This window comes from Molossus molossus, unplaced genomic scaffold, assembly GCF_014108415.1.
Source record: "Molossus molossus isolate mMolMol1 unplaced genomic scaffold, mMolMol1.p scaffold_m16_p_2, whole genome shotgun sequence".
Taxonomy (NCBI): Eukaryota; Metazoa; Chordata; class Mammalia; order Chiroptera; family Molossidae; genus Molossus; species Molossus molossus.
The window spans coordinates 73,188,586-73,210,285 of NW_023425355.1; the positions used below are offsets into that span (position 1 = coordinate 73,188,586).

Consider the following 21,700-nt stretch of genomic DNA (forward strand, 5'->3'; position numbering starts at 1 on the left):
AGTGAAGGAAAAAGGAGAAACATCTGTAGCAAAAATAAATCCATTAATTAAATTTTTTTTTTTTTAAATAAAAAGGTCACTGGCTGATATGGTGCAGTTGGTTGAAATATCATCCCATACACCAAAACGTTTTGGGTTTGATTTCTGGTCTGGACACATACCTAAGTTGCAAGTTTGATCCCTATTCTGTGTGGGTGTGTGAAGCAACCAATTGAAGTTTCTCTCTCACATTAATGTATTTTTTTTCTCTCTCTCTCTCCCCACCTTTCATCTCTAAATTCAATTTTTAACAATGCAGTAGAAAGGAATAGGATAATATGATAGAACATTCAAGAATGTATCCTGAGTATTAAGAAAACAATTATGTTGTGTGAGTGTGCATGTGTACTGGTGGTGGTGTTTAATGTATTACTTACTCTAGGACATTGCCCAATGTTTGAAAGTTGAACTTGAGGTTCTGAGTATGGATGCTACTGCTGACTACACTCCAGAGAATTTTCACTTGAATCCTCTAACCCGTATTTACTGCCTGTCCTCCACTTTGGAATAGCCAGCTCCTTCACCCAGCTATCTTCTGACTGAGCCTGACCTTTTTTTGAATCCTCACCCGAGGATATTCTTCCATCTATTTTCATATAGAGTGGAAGGGAGGGAGAGAGAGTGAGAGAGAGACAGAAACATCAATGGAAGAGAGACACACTGACTGGCCACCTCCCGCATGACACTTACTAGGGCCAGGAATGAACTGAAACCAAGGTAGGAGCCCTTAACTGGGTTCAATCCCATGACTCATTGGTCCACGGGCTGGTGCTCTAACTGCTGAGCCAAACCAGCCAGGGCCTGATCCTGACTTTTAAAAAATACAGTTCAACCATGCTGGTGTGGCTTAGTGGATTAGCATCCTGCCACGTACTGAGAGGTCCGGTTCCATTCCTGGTCAGGAAACATGCTGGGGTTGCGGGATTCATCCCCAATGTGGGGCATGCAGGAGGCAGCTGATGGTTGTTTCTCTCTCACATCCATGTTTATCTCTTTCTCTCTCTTTCTAAAAAAAATCAATAAAAATGTATTTTAAAATAAAATAAAAGCCATGAGACTTAAAAATATATATATACAATCCCAATGCCATAGTTATTTTTTCTGAGATTACAAAAAGCTCACATAAAACATCTGTTAAATGCTCCCTGTAGTCAGGGTGGAATGCTTGAATTTAAGGCACTTTTTTCTCCCACCTACTCATGTGCAAAAGATAGATTCATTTTATAAAAAAAATAAATTATATTTACTATTTTGTACTTTTCTAGACTATTTACTCTTCAAAACATGCTTTAATTTTTATCATTCTTCATAGATATTATATTTGGCTTACAGAAATAAATAGGTTTATTAAGTGGCTAGTTTAAAAAAAACTAAAGATATAATTGGATCAAGAAGTACAAGAAAAATTAATCTCAACAAAATATGTCCTGGAGTCAGTTTCTGAGCAGTTGCTTTTTAGTCTATAATTATGAATAAAATACCCCTTGAAAAGAACTCATCAGAATTTGACAGAAATGAGAACAATAGGGTAGGTATTACAAAAGATTGGTTCTTCTTAGATAATTGTTTTTAATAAAATGGTAAAAGTGTAGGCAACACCAGGCAACTATAATTAGGATAATAATCTATTGTTCTACAGGAATATGTATCCTGTTGTCTCTTTATTGGAAAGCAACAAAGAAAATGAAGTAAAGGATGGGTGGAGACATTTGAAGGGTAGTTAGACATCAAAATGTAGAGGTCATTCATTAAATTCTTCTTTATGGCAGAATCAGGGGAATAATGAGAGTGGGTGCTATGCTGTGTGCAGGCTCTGAGAGTCCTCTATTTTAGTGAGAAGCCCAGGGACATATAGGAATGCTTTTAGATATGACTGTATACATATTCTATTTATATTCTTAGGATACAGCTGTATTCAGACACAAAGCAGCTCCTCTACACTTTTGAATCTATTCTTTGTCAATCATGAGTGTGCTATCATTGGTCTCTTTCATTGGGAGAAATTCCAATAGGATCTTAATTTGATCCAAACTTGACAGAGATGTGTTTTCAAGACAGGGGACTTAAAAAGATACAATACAACTGAGTGAAAAAATCTGTTTTTTATCTTAATTTTTAGATAAAAAATAAGGGGGAAAATCAAGCCATCTACCTTATTCAGGGCTGAGGAGGGAAGGAACACATTTGTCCAGAAATTCCCAGCCCCAGGCTGCTCTAGGTTAGAGGACAACTAGACCTTTCCCTGGTACCTATAAAAGAGTGTGCTCTTGCCCATCCCAGAGAGACAGCCACTTTACGCTGGGCAGAGAGGTCTTACATGGGAACTATGCCAGCAAGCTTCAGCAAGAGGTCCTTGTCCTTTGGGCTACACATTTATTTTCTTCTCACCTGAAGCTGTGGGCCCCTTAAATGGCTAGGTCCCAACAATCCTAATTTAGTTATAAATTTGGCAGTATAGTCAAGTAATTAATAGCACAGGCTCCAGAGTAGGATCACATAAATTTAAGTCCTCTGCTATCTATAGCTATGGGACCATGGCAAGTCGCTTAACTTCACTGAGCCTCAATTTATTCATCTGTAAATTGAAAGTGAACATAGTTCTTACCTCAGAGGGCTGTGATGAGAATTAAATAATTAAATGCAGGTAAAGTTCTTATCCTGGAATATAATATATACTTAAATACTAGCTATGTTTATAATTATCAACAACTAGTGGGGATATTCATCTCCTTTCTTTTCTGGTCTAATAGAATTTTAAGATTGCATTAAGAAAGAACTAAGTGAGCATCTCTGAAAGAGAAGTTTAGACATTTAAAGTAAACCCAATGATTTAGGATTGTCTTCTCTAAACAAATATTTATTTGCCATAACAGTAGCATCTTCTCTACCCCCATCCATTAGGTGAGTCATGCTACCCAACACAAGCACACACACACACACACACACACACACACACACACACAATACATACTCCACTAAGTACACACACGCACATTTACCTGGTGGGACATGGAAACTAATTCTAACTTGGCTTGCTATAAGGACCTTGACCTGAGGGGAGATGTGTGTGTGTCTGTGTCTGTGTGTGTGTGTTTTCACTGGAGTATTTCTTTGCCAAAGTCAAATATATAGACCTTTGAGCTTCTCCATTCCTTATTATGTTTGATTCCTCTCCCACCTTATCTGCCAAATGGCACTTCATCTTCTGCTTTGATCTATCCCAGAGTAAGCATATTGTGCCCTGCTTCCAGCAAACTTATCTTCAGCAAACTCTTTCTACTTATAATTTTTTTCTTGTTTTTAGTCTGAAATCTGCTTTCTTCTAGCTTTATTTAATTCCTAGGTCAGCCTCCTGAGGGACCCTAACAGAAGAGAGTAAAATAAATCCATTTATATTATGAACATCAGTAAGAAAGATACAATTATTTCCAATGGAGGAATATTGTATCTCTGCTTCTCTATTTAGAGTCCTTTCACATGACTGGTGTTTTGGGTTGGCATGGGTTTATCTTGGACGTGAATCTTAGCTGTCATGGGCAGCTCCCCTGGATCTCTTCCAAACCCAGGAGCAATTTTTCACCCTGACTACTCTAGGTCCAGCTTGGGGACATATATCCTCCACTTCACCTGACCTGATACTTGTGTTTTTTATTTTAATTTTCAATTACAGTTTACATTAAATATTATTTTATATTAGTTTCAGATGTACAGCATAATGGTTGGTTTTGGAAGTCCTAGCCACAGCAATCAGACAAGAAGAAGTAGTAAAAGGCATCAAAATTAGAAAGAAAGAAATAAACCTGTCATTATTTAAAGATGGCATAATACTATAGAGAGAACACAAAGGTTTCACCAAATAATGAATTCATTAAAGTAGCAGGATAAAAAATATATATCCAGAAAATGGTTGTATTTTTGTATACCAATAATAAACTATCAGAAAGAGAAACTAAAAAAAAAAAAAAAATTCATTTACAATTTCATAAAAAAAATACCTAGGTGCCCTGGTCAATGTTGCTCAGTGGTTAGAGAACTGACCCATGCACCAAAGGGTCATGGATTTGATTCCTGGTCAAGGGCACATTCCTGAGTTGTAGGTTTGATCCATGGCCCTGGTTGAGACATGTATAGAAGCAACCAATCAATGGGTTGCTATCACATCAATGTCTCTCTCTCTCTCTAAAATTCAATGGAAAAAATATCCTCAGGTGAGGATTAAAAACAACAAAAATACCTAGGAATAATTTTAACTAAGGAGGTAAAAGACCTACACTCAGAAAATTATAAGACATTCAACAAAGAAATTGGAAAATACACTAATAAATAGAATCATATACCATGTTCATGGATAGGAAGGATTGACACTGTTAAAATGCCCATACTACCCAAAGAAACCTATAGTTTCAATACAATCCCTATCAAAATACTAATATTGTTTTCACAGAACTAGAACAAATAATCCAAAAATGTATATGGAACCACAAAAGGCCCCAAATAACCACAGCAATCTTGAAAAAGAAGAACAAAATTAGAGGTATCACACTACCTGATATCAAACTATATTTCAAGGCTATAGTATTCAAAACAGCATGGCACTGGCATAAAAACAGAAACATAGATGAATGGAACAAAATAGAGAGCCCAGAAATAAACTCATGTCTATATGTCCAATTAATATATGACAAAGTATGCAAAAACATAGTTTCTTTTTAAAAAAAAAAAAAAAAGGTGTTGGAAAAATTTGACAGATGCATGCAAAAATGAACCTAGACCACCTTTTTACACCATATACAAGAATAAAAGCTCAAAATGTATTAGACACTTAAATGTAAGACTCCAAACCATAAAACTGCTAAAAGAAAATATAGGTAGTAAACTCTCTGACATTTCTCTTAGCAATATTTTTTCTGACATACCTGACACTTGGTTTTAATTCAGTTCCTTCATGAGCATAGGTTGCCCTATTCACTTTGAGGTATGAATACTGGCAGTTCAGAGCCTGGAAGCCCAGACTTGGTGAGGAGCATCTGTATCATCCTTCCTTTCCCAACCCTCACACACAGTTTTAATAGAATCATCTAAGTCTCATGAACTATCCAGAAGTCAGGACATTATTTTCTCTCAACAGAGTTGAAAATAGATAAAATAGGGAAATAAAGTCAATTAACCAAAGGTGTTAGAGATTTATCAGAGAAACTCTAAGTACTCTCTGAACTGAACTTCTGAGGGATGGTGTGCTGAGGAAAGTACCCTGAGAAGGGTGTCGTGTTCTTCAGGCTTACCCACACATCTCTTGAGTTACCGCCTCACATAGTGCAGTTAATTTTGTTTAAGCCCATAAGTGTTTATGTACCCATTACTGCAGGCAAATACTAAAGCTGATAGACTGCTAAAAAGGAGGGGAGCTCATGTTTGTTCATGTGTATGTGTTTTGGGGAGGTGGAGGGTGTCATTTATATGGCTATACCACATGTATATTTTATGGTATAAATATTCTTTAAAACTTAATTTATTTTTATCTCTATAAAAATAACCAATCTATATTGGTTATTTCATACTCACAAATTTTAAGGTCATTTTAAATACATAGATTTTTCCTTTCTATTATTTAATAACATAGTGATAGAACAGAACACTGGAAATTGCACAGTCTCAGTTCCTGTCTGCCCTAGGAAAAATTGATAACTGAGTGTTAAATGCACTTTTTCATCTTTTCTATCAGCTGTGGAAAGGGAACACCTTTTCACATAGTTATCCAACTTTTAGAGTTAACTTTTTGTTCAACGAAATAGTTTTCTAAAATATTGTTCGGTAGTTTTGTTTTTTAAAGAAAGGGATAGAGCCTTGGCCAGTTTGGCTCAGCGATTGGAGTGTTGGCCTGCAGTCCAGAGAGACCCGGGTTTGTTTCCTGCTAAGGTCACATACCTCGGCTGCAGTTTGTCCCCGGCCCTGGTTGAGTGGTGCAGGTGGCAGCCACTCGATGTGTCCCTTTTATGTCGATGTTTCTCTCTCTCTCTTCCTCTCCCTCCCTCCCACTCTTTCTGAACAAAAAATGGATAAATGTCCTAGGGTGAGGATAAAAAAAAAAAGAAGCATGTAAAGAAAGGAATAAAATTGCCCTGGCCAGATTGGCTCAGCGGTTGGAGCGTTGGCCTGCAGACCAGAGAGTCCTGTGTTCGGTTCCCGCTAGGGGCACGTACCAAAAAAAAAAAAAAAAAAAAGAAAGGGATAGAAGAGATGGTTAGGCTTTATTGAACTCTATATACTAGATATTTTACTTATATAAGTGGTAAAATTTTGAGGGAGAGTTTCATTTGTCTAGTAAAAATAAAGGTTTATGTTTACTTCCAAATGTTAAAAAAAAAATGAAATTCTTTATTAAACATGGATTGTGCTTAAAATCAATTTATACTACAATTTCCCAGAGTCTGTTTTGATGAACATTAGTATGTTTTAAACTTTTTATCTAAATTAATTTTAGATTTACAGAATTGCAAAGAGTACAAGTGTGTGTATATTGTTCACTCAGCTTCCCTGAGGTGAGTATTTTGCATAACCATGGTAAATTTGTCAAAACTAAGAAATTAACATTAGTACAATAATATTAACTTGGATTTTAACATTTTTTCCACTAATGTCTTTTTTCCATTCTAGGATCCAATCCAGAATACCACACTGTATTTATTCGGCAAGTTTTACTGGTCTCCTCTGAACTATTGCAATTTCTACTCTTTCATGATCTTGACACAGATGAACTCTAGTTTTACGGGGTCTTGTGCAGAGAGAAACATAATTATGTAGCTTCTTCAGTTTAAAATTACTAAATGAAAAAAGACTTATTAAACACTTAGAAGAGAATGCTAATGAGTTCATGAATATTCAAGAGAGGTCTGCAATACGCAGCATTTTCCAAACATTTGGCCATATATGCCACTATTCACAGAGCCTGTCTGCAGACTAGGGTTTTGGAGAATCTTTATGGAAATTCTGGTTTATATAATTTTTATTACAATTACCTCATACCTGTTCTTCCTATCTTTGGTCCTGTACATCTTCCTTCCTTCCTTCCTTTCTTCAGTCGCCAGTAGAGTGAGTTTTCTAACTGCAATACTGCTCCAAAAACTTTCCTCAGCCTACCCTTAGCTGGACTTGAACTCACTCTTAAGTATGCATTCTAACCCCACCACAACCTAGTTCTGGCTCACCTTTCCAGTTGCACCTGTTTCTTCCCCTGCAGTCCTTTCTAAATTCTGATCCAGTCACATTAGGTGCTTCAAATCTCCCAAACCTGCCTCTTACCTTTCAACACTTTCACTCTGCTTTTAATATCTTCCTCCTTTGTCTATCAAAAACCATCATATCCTTTTAGTCTAGTACAGATGCTACATTCTTTCCATAGTCTATTTCCTTTTTCTACACCTGTAACAATAAGAGCAGAATGAATCCCTCTGCTCCTAGATTCTCATAATCATAGTATCAATTTACAACACCTATTAGAGTTATCAGAAGATTTTTGCCACACTCGAGGCCATGAGCTTGTTGAAGATGAGAAATAGACCCTGTTTACCATTGTATATCTAGCTTTTCATCTTTTGCCTTGCACAAAACAGGAGCTCATTAAATACTTGACAAAAGAATGAACAAAAGCCTATACACTCGGCCTACATTTATCACAGTTAATCAGTTCCAGACACTACAACAATAAATGAACTTCCATGAAGTAGGATTCTTTATTTATAAATTGAATATTTCACAGTTAGACTATACAAAGCCTGTTTAAAACCTTCTAAGTATATTTTTTAACATTATTAGAGCCCTCTAGACATAAAATAACACCCTTTAGTCACCATTACACTCGTATTACCCAATATATTAGACACAATAAGAGAAAATAAAACATATTAGACTTTACAAATGTCATATTATTATTGTACTTTTTAAAAATTAGTTTATATATTTTTGATACAGGTGTTTCTCCTTTTTCCCCCACTGATTTCCCCACCCCCACTCTCCATACCCTGTCCCCATCTTTGTTGTCCATGTACATTGTTGATGCATATATGCATATAAGTTCTGTGGTTTATCTCTCCCCCACTACCCCCTCTTCAGAGGATTTTCAGTCTGTACCCCACTTCCACGTCTCTGGGAATACCCCATTCCTCAGAGTGCTATGTTCATTATATTCCACAAATAAATGAGATCATATAATACTTGTCTTTCTCTGTTTGGCTTATTTCAATTAGGATAATACTTTCCAGGTCCCTCCATGTAGTTTCAAAGGATAAGAGATCTTCCTTTCTTACAGCTGCATAGTGCTCTATTGTGTATATGTACCACAGCTTTTTTATCCATTCGTCTACTGATGGACATTGGGCTGTTTCCAGATCTTAGCTATTGTAAATAGTGCTGCTACAAACATGGGGGTACATATATTCTTTGTGATTGGTGTTTCAGGCTTCTTAGGGTATATTTCTACAAGTGGGATGACTGGGTCAAATGGAAGTTAAATTTTTAATTTTTTGCGGTAATACCATATTGTTTTCCATAGTGGCTGCACCAGCCTGCATTCCCACCAGCAGTGTACTAGAGTCCCCTTTTCTCCATACCCTCGCCAACACTTATTGTTTGATGATTTGTTGATGGCGGCCATTCTGACAGGTGTGAGGTGATACCTCATTGATGTTTTAATTTGCATTTCTCTGATGATGAGTGATGTTGAGCATTTCTTTATGTCTCTTAGCCATTTGTATGTCCTGTTTGGAGAAGTATCTATTTAGATCCTCTGCCCATTGTTTAATGGGGTTCTTTGTATTCCTTCTGTTGCGTTGTATATATTGAAAATTATATATAAATTAAACACTATATATATTGAAAATTAACCTCTTATCTGATATATCATTGGCAATTATGCTCTCCCGTACAATGGGTTGTGTTTCCATTTTGATGATTGTACCTTTTGCTCTGCAAAGCTTTTTACTTTGATGTAGTCAAATGTGTACATTTTCTCCTTTGTTTCTGTTGCCTTAGGTGATGTAGCAGTGAAAATTCTGCTGTATATGATGTCTGAAATTTTGTTGCCTACATTTTCTTCTAGATTTTTATGGATTCATGAATCACATTTAAGTTTGTATCTATTTTGAGTTTGTTCTTGTGTATGGTGTAAGTTGATGGTCTAGTTTTATTTATGTTTTTTTGCATGTAGCTGTCCAATTTTCCCAACATTTATTAAAGATGCCATCTTTACTCTACTGTATGTTCTTGCCACCTTTGCCAAATATTAATTGAGCATATTCCCTTGAGTCCATTTCTAGGTTATCTATTCTGTTCCATTGACTATTTGCCCATTATTGAGCCACTACCAGACTGTTTTGATTACAGTGGCTTTGTAGTATAACCTGAAATCTGGTAATGTGATCCCTCCAACTTTGTTCTTCTTTTTCAAGATTGCTGTAGCTATTGGAGGACTTTTTTGGTTCCATATGAACTTTGTAAATATTTGTTCTAGTTCTGTGAAATATGTCATTTGTATTTTGATGGTCATTGCATTGAATTTATAGATTGCTTTAGGTAGTATTGACATTTTAATAATGTTAATTCTTCCAATCCATGAACAAGGTATGTGCTTCCACTTTTTTATATCTTCCTCTATTTCTTTTTTTCATGACCTGCAGTTTTTGGCAAATAGGTCCTTTATTTATTTGGTTAAGTTTATTCCTAGGTATCTTAATTTTTTTGCCGCAATGGGATTGTTTTTTACTTTCACTTTCTGTGACTTTATCATTGGTGTATAAGAATTCTGTTGATTTCTTGACGTTAATTTTGCATCTTCCCACTTTGCCAATTTTTCATTAAGTATAGTAAATTTTTGATGGAGTCTTTGAGGTTTTCTACATATGCCATCATGTAATCTGCAAATAATAACAGGTTCAGTTCCTTCTTTCCAATTTGAATCCCTTTTATTTTTACTTCCAGTATGATTGCTGTGGTTAAGACATACAGTACCATGTTAAATAAGAGTGGCGGAAGTCGACATCATTGTCTTGTTCCTATTCTTAAGGGAAATGCATTTACTTTTTGCCCATTGAGTATGATGTTGGCTGTAGGTCTTTCAAATACAGGCTTTATTATGTTGACATATGATCTGTCTATTCCCAGATTGCTCAGCATTTTTATCAGAAATGGGGGCTGAATTTTGTCTAATTCTTCTTCAGCGTCTATCGATAAGATTATATGATTTTTATCTTTCATTTTGTTTATGTTGTGTTTCACATTTATTGGTTTGTGAATATTGTACCAGCCTTGTATCCCTGGGATGAATCCAACTTAGTCCTGGTGAGTAATATTTTTGATGTATTGTTGGATTTGATTTGCTAGTATTTTTTTCATGATTTTGGCATCTATGTTCATCAGAGATATTGACCTGTAGTTCTCTTTCTTTGTAGTGTCTTTTTCTGGTTTTGGAATTAGAATTATGCTGGTGCCATAAAACTAGTTTGGAAGCCTTCCTCCTTCTTGAACTTTTTAAAATAGTTTGAGAAGAATGGGTATAAGTTCTTATTTGAATGTTCGGTAAAATTCCCCCGTGAAGCCATCCAGGCCTGGGCTTTATTTGCTAGGAGAGTCTTGATTACATCTTCAATTTCTTTTGTTGTTATTGCTTTGTTCAAGTTTTCTATTTTTTCCCTGTTCAGGTTTGGGAAACTATGTGTTTCTAAAAATTTGTCCATTTTGTTTTGATTGTCGAATTTGTTGCCCTATAATTGTTCATAATATTCGTTAACAATCCTTTATATTTCTGTGGTGTCAGTTATTATTTCTCTTCTTTTATTTCTAATTTTGTGTATTTGGGTTCTCTCTCTTTGTTTCTTGGTGAGTCTAGCTAAGGGTCAGTCAATCTTTTTTATCTTTGCAATAAATCAACTCTTTGTTTCATTGATTATTTGAATTGTTTTTTGGTCTCCATGTCATTTATTTCTGCTCAGATTTTTACCATTTCCTTCCTTCTACTTGCTCTGGGGTTTCTTTTTGTTTGCTTTCCAGTTCCATAAGTTGTGAGGTTAGATAGTCTATTATAAATTTTTCTTGCTTCTTGAGGTAGGCCTGTAATGCTATGTACTTCCCTCTCAGAACTGCTTTTGCTGCATCCCATAGATTATGTGCTGTTGTGTGTTCATTTTCATTGGTTTCCAGGAACTTTTTTATTTCTTTCTTGATCTCCATGGTAACCCATTTATTGTTTAATAACATGCTATTTAGCTTCCATATTTTCAAACGTCTTTGAATGTTCTTGTTGCAATTGATTTCTAGTTGCATACAATTGTGATCTGAGAAGATGCTTGCTATGATTTTAATCTTCTTGAACTTGTAGAGACTTAGTTTGTGCCCTAACATGTGGTTTATGTCTGAAAAATGTCCCATGTACACTTGAGAAGAATGTGAATTCTTCAGCTTTGGGGTGTAATTCTCTATAAATATCTCTTAAAACCATTGGATCTAGCACATCATTTAGAGTCTGTGTTTTCTTGTTAATTTTTTGTTTTAGAGGATCTATCCAGTGATATCATTGAGAAGTTGAAGTCCCCTTTTATGATTGTGTTCCTGTTGATTTCTTCTTTGAAGTCCTCCGAAGATTTTTAATATATGTTGGTGCTCCTTTATTGGGTGCATATATATATTTACCAAGGTTATATCTTCCTGTTGGATAGATCCTTTTAATATTATGTGGTGGGCTTCCTTGTCTCTAGTTCTGAACTTCATTTTGAAATTTACTTTATCAGATATGAGTATTGCGACCCCAGCTTTTTTGTTTTGTTTTGTTTTGTTTTGCTTTTTGTTTTCTTGAAAGATTTTTTTCCATTCCTTCACTTTCAACCTATCTGAGTCTTTTGTTGTGAGGTGGTTTTCTTTTAAACAACATATATTTGAGTCATGCTATCTTATCCAGTCAGCTACTCTGTGTCTTTTTATTGGAGGATTCAAAACATTCATATTTAAGGTGATAATTGATATGTACTTATTTATTGCCATTTTTTAGTATGGTTCTATTTTTCTTCCTATTTCTTCTATTAATTACAGCAGTCCTTTTAGCAAATCTGGCAGTGCTGGTTTGGTGTTAATATATTCCCTTAGCCATTTTTTGTCTGGGAAGCTCTTTATTTGACCTTCTATTTTGAATGATAGCCTTGCTGGATAGAGTAGTCTTGAATTCAGATCTTTGTTTTTCATTACTTTAATTGCTTTATGACACTCTCTTCTTGCCTGTAGTGTCTCTGTTGAGAAGTCAACTGAGAGCCTTATGGGGTATCTTTTGTAGGTAACCTGTTGCTTATCTCTTGCTGCTTTTAGGATTCTCTCTTAGTATTTAATTTTTGGCATTTTGATTACTATGTGTCTTGGTGTGGGCCTGTTTGGGTTCTTCTTACTTGGGGCTCTCTGTACTTCTTGAACTTCAATGCCTTTGTCCTTCACCAAGTTAGGAAAGTTTTCTGTCACTATTCCTTCAAATATATTCTCTATACCTTGCTCATTTTCTTCGTCTTCAGTGACTCCTATGCTTCGAATGTTATTACATATCTAGTTGTCCCACAGTTCTCGTAAGCTGTCTTCTTGTTTTTTAATTGTGTTTTTCATTTGGTTTTCTGATTGGTTGTTTTTTCTACCCTGTCTTCGAATTTACTGATCTGGTCCTCAGCTTCCTCTACTCTGCTGGTTAGTCTTTCCAATATGTTCTTAATTTCTGCTATGTCATTCTTCATTTCCACTTGTGTGGTTTTCAATGTTTCTATATCTTTACTTATGGTGCTGATATCCTTACTTATGCTGTTGAGCTTCCTCATTATCATGACTGTGAACTCTACCTCTGATAATTTGCTTAACTGCATTTTATTGATCTCATCCTCAATAGAGTGCTTTTATTTTTTCCATTAGGGATTTGTTTTTTTGTTTTACCATTTTGGCTATCTCAGTGGTTTTGGGTCCTGCCAAATATTCCCCGTGGGTGTTGGTGTTCTGCTGTTTGTGGCTCCCTCTACTGTGTTTGGATAAACCTGGGTGGGCCAATATTAAACACCACTGTCTAGTCTTATTTTCCTGGGTAGATTTGTAAGCCCAAGAAAGGTTCAGTTACCCTCTTGCTTTTTCCTGATGGCTAGTAGTCCCAGTTACTCAGTGCCTTGTAATGTAGCCCTGGTGTCTGCATAAGAGGATTTCCAGAGTGTGGGATAGATGCTGGTTGTTAATGAGCCTCAATTTGCATTGCTTTGCCTCACCTGCAAAAGGCTGAATTTTTGAGGGTGTGGCTGCTGCTTTTCCCCTCAGCTCTTGGAAGGAGCACACTGGCCATCCTCTTTTGTGGCCATGACTCAGCAAAACCTTTGATTGCCCTCCAAATTCTGGGAGTTTCAGCCCAGTCTGTCCTCCTTTTGCTGTAGCCCCCAGGTGAGTGGCTGTGGCTATTTTAGCACTCTGTCCCAGCTCTCTGCACTGTGGAGCATGCTTGGTCTTTATTCCCTAAGGGCACTGCTCACAGCTAAGACTGCTGCTGTCCGTGGGCTCCCAGCCTGCCACCCTATCGTGCTTCTGCAGATCCTACCAGTGTCCCTGGTTATATGGTCCTGTCTTGCTGCTTTACTGTTGCTTTTTTTCTGAAGATTTGTGTTTACTTTAGTCGTAATTATTGTTTGGTCCTGGGAGATCATCTGTGTAGCTTCCATTCACCCCGCCTCCATTTTTACATCCTCTACACCTATCTTGTGTGCAGGAGGGCTGCACAGGCCTCTCTGGTGCCCCCACACCCTTCAGGTCCTGCAGGTAACTGGATCACACAGTCCCTTTGGGGACCCAGCTTTATGCCTATCTTATGGGCTGCTGGGTCACACAGGCTTCTCTGGTGCTTTAGCACCCCTCAGGTCCCATGGGTAACTAGATTTCACAGTCCCTACTGGGTTGCATAGGCCTCTCTGGTGCCCCTGCACCCTGCAAGTCCTGTGGGCAGGCAGCTGAATAGCACCATTCCCTCTCAGGCTCTGGCTTCCCACCCCTGTTGTGGCTGCTGGGTCGCATAGGTTCTTTGGTGCCCCAGCACCCCGCTAGACCCATGGGCTGCTGGATTGCTCCATTCCCTCTTGGGCTCTGGCTTCCCACTGCACCTGTGAGCTTCTGGACCCCATAGGCATCTGTGGAGTCCCAGGTCTCACCACTGGAGGCTGGGGAGTGCTGCTGCCCCATGGGGCTCAACTCCTACATAGTTTTTTCTCTAATATTTAAGGATGGGTCTCAGCTGCTGGCCTGTGCTTCTGTTGCCTTGGGATGGATCTATTGTACCTTTTCTTACACACACATAGAGTTCTTACACACAACCACTAACCTATGAAAACAGTGCAACTTTTTCAATGATGAACAAATGTACTACACAGCCAAGAAGAGCAAAGTTACTGCTCCTCTGAAGGCACAACCTCAGTAGGAGAGTCTTCAGGTTGTTCAGTATCTTCAGCAGGTGTGTCATCATCTTCTTCAGCTGAAGGAGTATTAGGAGTAGGCAGTGGGTGTCTGGGTGTGCAGATGAAGAACATTGTGATAGGCAGTTGCTGGTGCTGTCTTTTCATATGTGTGAGGAGGCTTTTGTAGGGTTCCATTGCTACATCATATGCATTCTGGAACTGCAATGCATGCATCATTTGTGCATCCCATTTGCCAATCATGTCCTGTACTACCTTAATAGTTTTCATGACTTGTGAGAGACGCTCAAATGTAAGGCCAACTTTCTCCTCCTGACTTCCAGGAACCTATGGATGCTCTTCCTCCTCACAGACTTAGTCATATCCACCAGATCCTCATCAGTTAAAGGATCAAAATGTGTCTCCAGCAACTAATCCACATCATGGCAGGCCATATCCACAGAACCTTCTCCCAGCATCCGGGCTAGCCTAACTGCCTTATTCACTGCCGAGTTGCCTATATCCTCTGGGGTGAATCCTCTGTAGTCATGGACAATTTCAGGCCACAACATCTTCCAGCTTGCCTGCACAATCTGTGTCTTAATGTCCTTCAACGCAGCCTGGATATTTTTCAGACAGGTCACGATGGTATACTGCCACCAGTACTCTTTCAGCAAGAAGTTCTCCTCAAGGTCCATGCCTTCGATGAGGTGCTGTAGGATGTTTTGTGTGTAGAGGGCCTTGACCATGTAAATAACACCTTGATCCATGGGCCAGATCAGCAAAGTGGTGTTGGGAGGAAGGAACTTGATCCACACACTGTCTTAGGATAGGTCTTGCGCATGACCTCCAGCATTGTCCATGAGGAGAAGGACATTAAACTCTAATCCCTTCTCCACAAGCTACAGCTTGTCTTGGGGGATGAAGCACTTGTTGAATCAGTCCAATGACAGCTGCTTCATGATCCAGCCCTTGTCATTGTGCATCCAATGCACTGGCAGCAGGTTCTTGTTTTTATTCTTTAGGGCCCTAGAGTTCTTGGCCTTGTAGATAAAGGAAAGCTTGAGCAAAAGTTTCTCAGCATTTCCACACATAACAATAGTCATGTAATCCTTATACGCCTTGAAGCCATGGACCTTGGCCTCATCCTTGAAAATGAATGTCCAGTAAGGCATTCTTTTCCAGAACAGTCCTGTTTCGTCCATATTGAACACCTGTTCTGGATGATACTCACCCTCCTCAAGGATCTTCTGGAATGTGTTGTTCATGTAGTCTTCTGCTGCAGGCTGGTCAGCAGAGGCAGCTTCTCCATGGAGAACAACACTCTTCAGATGATACCTCCTCTGGAACTTCTCAAACCAATCTTTGCTCACTGTGAAATCCATGAACATTGCGAAGAGGGTCCTGGTTGAGGTTCATCCACCATAAAGTGCTGATGGAGCTTTCTTGCCTTCTCCTGGATGACCAGTGAATCCAACAGAATGTTTTTCTTGTGGCTGTTGCTGATCCAAATGGCTAGGGCAGACTCTATTTTCACTATAAACTTATTACAACTTGTCATGATGAACTTTGCTTCCTTGTTGAAAGAGACAGTAGCCGCTGCACAGATGTTCTTTTCATCTTTATGGATGGAGCAAATGGTAGACTCATGCAAGTCGTAATGGCGGGCAACCTCCATGATTTTTCTTGCCATCTTTGATCATATCCAAGAGTTTCACCTTCTCCTGGATGGGAAGCATCTTCCTCTGGCACTTAGTTTCATCGTCAGAAGGCTTAGAAGAAGCAGCACATTTAGGAGCCATTGTGGGGCTTAGATAAAGTTCTCAGAAATTGCAAACACTTACAAGAGCAAAGACGTTTCCAATGTGTAGTGATGTAGAAGTGTGTGTGAGAGAAACAAACTTGCATGAGGCTAAGCCAATCAATTGCCAGTATAGAAAGAGGATAACCAATCAGTGAACAGCACGCTTTGATTGGCTTGGTTTTACCACACCTGATTTTTTAGAAAAAAGTTATTGCTCACACACAAGTAGTGGTCGAGAGGTTGCGCCTGGCATTGAAGGATTTGTGAGGGTGCTCGAATACATAGGCCTACAGTCCATACATAAAGTAATTTTAATTTTAATTGTAATACAGGGGTGTATAATTGGCTCGGACAACTGAGTGTGTGCTGTATCATTGTCACTGTCTCGATCAACTTTTTAATGAATATATTTGAAGAAATCGCAATAGAGTGAAGCCGTGAAAGTCGAAATGCGAAATGGCAAGAAACAACTGTAGTACCTTATAAGTGTCTCATTTGAGTCTCACAATAATCCCATGAGAGAGGAGTTATAATTATTCTTAGGTTACAGTTAAGAAAACTGAGTATTTGAATGGCTAAGTAACTTGCCCAGGTGTCACATGGCTAATCGTATGTAAAGCAATGTTTCCTGATCTCAGTTAGTAACTATGTTCTTGTCCAACTTACCACATGGCTTTCTTGAGTAACTAAGCACATCAAACATTAAGCATCCAGAGTTTACTGAGAACTGAAATATGAAGGCTGCAGGAAAGAATAAGAATGAAGGAGCATTTCTGCTGAAATAGGTAAGAATGGACTATTTTATGGGCAAAATAATCCTGACTCAAAAATGACAGTAAGAAGATAAAATAATCAAAAAAAGGCTTAGAGGCAGGGAGGAGTTGGTGGTAACCAGAGGGAGATAGTTACTGGTTGTCAAAGATCAGGGAAGCTGGAAAGAGCTATGTCAATATGGAAATATGTTTGAGACAGTGATGAAGCCAACACACTTTGATTGCCTAAGATTGGCTGTGCAGAAATGGATGGCAATAGAGACATTTGCTGCTGGGGAGAAAATATACTTTATATATAATGAGGACAACTCTAGAAGCCCTGCTGATTTCTGATTGATAAGTACTAAGTCACCTCACTTAACTTGCAGGCACTGAGCTGTCTGCACTGAGCATTCATGGGTACTGGGCAGCAGCTCAGCCCACAGAGAAATAGTCACTTCCTGGAAGGCAGATAGGAGAAGAAGCCGGTGCACAGCCCTGCAACCTCCCAACAAGTTATTTAGCCAAGGCAAATGTTGCCTATTGAATTCTCACTAGCCTGCTTAGAAAGGATTATGCTGAAGGTTTGTGAAGTATCTAGTAACCAATCTTCCTGAGTTATTTTTGAAGAGCTATTGAATGGATAATTTCCATACCCATTATCAAAATTATATATGGGAGGTGAAATTTAGCTGTATTGTATTTGATCAGTAATTGCAGAAATGTTTCCCTCAGATTGAATGCCTTACTGGCAGCAGATCTCCCTGAAGGCGCAAAAGACTTTGGGATACTTTTTGGATGACACAAAAGCTTTATTATTATAATATTTGTGTTTCAGTGCCGGTTAGGTGAAACAAGATGTATTTGGGCATCTGAATTGAAAGGTGTTTTTTTTTATTTTTATTTTTTCCTTCTTTACCTCCTAAGAGCAGCACTTGGCAACATAAAATTTTCCACTGGCAACAGCAAGTGAATAGTATCTCTTCCTGTCGCCCAAGCCTTAGTGCTCTGGAACAAGAACAGACACTGAGGCTCCCAGTAAACACCAAATCCAATGACAACAATCAGTCATGAAGGTTCCTGTTACCAGAAATAAGTGTAAAAATAAAGGCTGAGATATTTGACTATGGAAAGAAAACTTGAGTCCTGAGGTTCACTTCATATGCCTCTGCATTGCAAGATTTTAGATCAGATGATGCTAATAGAAATATAATGCAAGCCACATATGCAATTTTAATTTTTCCAGTAGCTCCATTTAAAAAGTTGAAAGAAACAGCTTAAACTAATTTTACTTTATTTATTTATTTTTATGTAAACTGTTTATTTACTCTAAAGAGCAACACAGACAAAAGGCCATAAAAACACAAAGGAAGTAATGCAGAAACAAGATGGTGGCTGACTTTAGATCTAAGGCTCATAGCAATACAATCTGGGTTCTGCAGAAAGAAAGACAGAGGAATGAGGGCAAGGGACAGGCTGATTTCTGTTTTATACAGCCAGCTGGAGGCTACATATAGCTTGGACAGTGGGAGACATGCCTCCACCCTGGAGCAAAGGGAACTAGCTCCTCAGGGATTCATAGAAGTATAAATGTTTATAATTTGACAGCAGCTTAAATACTGATTTCAATATTAAAATACAAGCAGGTTGCCCTGGCCGGTTTGGCTCAGCAGTTAGAGCATCAACCTGTGGTCCAGAGAGACCCAGGTTCAGTTCCCACTAGGGGCGCATAACTTGGTTGTAGTTTGTCCCCAGCCCTGGTTGGGTTGTGTGGGTGGCAGCCACTCGATGTGTCCCTTTCACGTCGATGTTTCTCCCTCTCTCTCTCTCCCTCTCTCTCCCTCCTACTCTATCTGAACAAAAAATGGAAAATGTCCTCAGGTGAGAATAAAAAGAAATAAAAATTAAAATACAAGCAAGTTTTACATAAAAATCAAAAATGCAAAAGACTAAAGGAATAAACCCTGTATAAAAAGCTGGGCAAGCCCAGAATTATACATTTGATAAGGGGTTAATATTCAAAATACTCATACAACTCAACTAGGAATATATCCTAAGAAGCCTTAAACATCAGTCAGAAAGAATACATGTACCCCTATGTTCATAGCAGCACTATTTACAATTGCTAAGATCTGGAAACAGTCCAAGTGCTCATCAATAGATGAATGGATGAAAAAGCTGTGGTACATATACACAATAGAATACTATGCAGCTGTAAGAAAGAAAGATCTCTTATCTTTTGAGACAACATGGAGGGACCTGGAGAGTACTATGCTAAGTGAGATAAGCAGATCGGAGAAAGACAAATATCACATGATCTAAATTATTTATGGAATATAATGAACAAAATAGACCCAGAGACATAGAAATAGGGTTCAGAGAGACAGACCTCAGAAGAAGGGGACAAGGTGGAGGATAGAGGTAAATCAAAGGACTTATATGCATGTATGTATACCAATGAACATAGACAACAGTGCTGGGAGTGGGGGTGAGATCGGGAGGAGGATGTCAATGGGGGAAAAAGGAGAAACATCTGTGACAAAAATAAATTAATAAAATAAAAAAAGAAAGACAAACAATCCAATTAAAAAATGGGCAGAGGACCAGAACAGACACTTCTCCAAATGGACCGACAAATGGCCAGGAGACATATGAAAAAATGCTCAGTATCACTAATCATCAGAGAGATGCAAATTAAAACAACTATGAGGTATCACCTCACACCTGTCAGAATGGCCACCATCAACAAATCATCAAACAACAAGTGTTGGAGAAGGTGTGGAGAAAAGGGGACTCTAGTGCACTCCTGGTGGGAATGCAGACTGGTGTAGCCACTATGGAAAACTATATGGTGTTACCTCAAAAAATTAAAAATTGAACTTCCATTTGACCCAGTGATCTCACTTCTAGGAATATACCCTAAGAAGACTGAAACACCCATCATGAAGAATATGTGCATCACTGTGTTTGTAGCAGCACTATTTACAATAGCTGAGATCTGGAAACCACCCAAGTGTTCATCAGTAGATGAGTGGATAAAAATGCTGTGGTACATTTACACAATGGAATTCTATGCAACTGTCAGAAGGAAAGATCTCTTACCCCGTGAGACAACATGGAGGGACCTGGAGAATGTTCTGCTAAGTGAAATAAACCAGTCAGAGAAAGACATGTACCACATTATTTATTTATGGATCATCATGAACAAAATAAGCTGTTGATCAAAATAGATCCAGAGTCATGGAAGTAGGGAAGAGACTAACAAGCTTCAGAGAGATAGGGCATGGAGAAGGGGTGGGGAGAAGTAAACCAAAGAACTTATATGCATATATGCACAACCAATGGACACAGTCAATAGTTTTGGAAAAGCAGGAGTGGGATGAGAGTGGGGAGGAGAGTTCTTGCCAAACCAATCCCTTCCTTTCGATGTTGTTTAAGGTCACTGCGTATAAGGCTGCAAACTTCTTGGCTTGTGCTTGAACCCTTTTCTTATATTCTACTCTGTTTTGGCAGTAAATTGTGTAAGCCTCTGCTTGAGCTGGATCTTAGATATTTGGTTCATTTAGAAGTTTGGTATTCCTAACAAGATCTGCTTAATCATGATGGCTGACCTCCAGTCCTTATCTTCCTCAAAGATGGACAGGCACACAGTGCCTGAAGGGTACACATTTAAGTGGAATAATCATGGTTCAAAAGTGCATTTTGGAAGTGAGGATAGATAGTCTTCTTTGAAGAGCATCCTTAGATTAAACAAGCCTCTTTCCAAGGGGTCCCATTCTTCCCTTTAATGCCACACTTCCAGTTCATGAGGTTAATTTTGCCATTGGTGGTTTTTGTTAGGATAGCCATAAAATCAAATGGGTGATATTTTCCCCAAGCTTTCCTCCCTTGGGAGAGTCTGCTGAGGGTGATCCCCAACATAGTCAAAGTCCTAGGGTGCTGTGCCCCTGCGATCAAGGCTGACTAAGCAGTGGTAACAGAGGCAGCGTGGCACATCCTTTGTCTTGGGACCAATGAAAGTAATTTTAATAATATATTTCATTTAACCAAGTATATTGAAAATATTTTTTCAAAATAAAATTGGTACAAAATTATTAATGAGATCATTTACATAAATTTTCATACTAACTCTATGAAAGAGAGTGTATATTTTATTTACCCTTATGGCACATCTCAATTCAAACTGGCCACATTTCAAGTGTTTGATAACCACATGCAGCTAGTTAGTGGCTACTGTATTAGACAAAGCAGGTCTAGCTTGAGCTACATATTAGAGATTGCAGCTTCCAATTAGTACCTGATTTGAACTAGTTTCTATATTTTGATCTGCCTCTATGCCAGGGAAAAGCTCATATTGCTCTCTCTCACTCGTGCTCTCTCTCTCTCTCTCTCTCTCTCTCTTTCTCTCTCCTCTCATTTTTTATATGGAGCCCTGTCGCCATTCAATCCTGTAATCCTATGCAGACCCTGCCAAGGTTGTCAAATCCAAAAATCAAAATCATCTGCTGACAGTCAGGACAAGTAACATTGCATGATAATTATTTATGCAAAGAAAGGAAAAGGTAGCCTTCCATATCACTATCAGAAGGAAAAGAGGATACTCAGTGAGCTTCAAGGCGATCCAGGTGCACTAAAATTCACCAAGACATCTTAACTCTGATCACTGCTCA

At 38.3% G+C, this 21,700-nt stretch overlaps 1 pseudogene; it reads right to left on the bottom strand.

The window, feature by feature from the left end:
* The window catches only part of LOC118635348, a 60,134-nt pseudogene extending 39,183 nt beyond the window's left edge, over positions 1-20,951 (bottom strand).
* Positions 20,952-21,700: the final 749 nt, after the last annotated feature.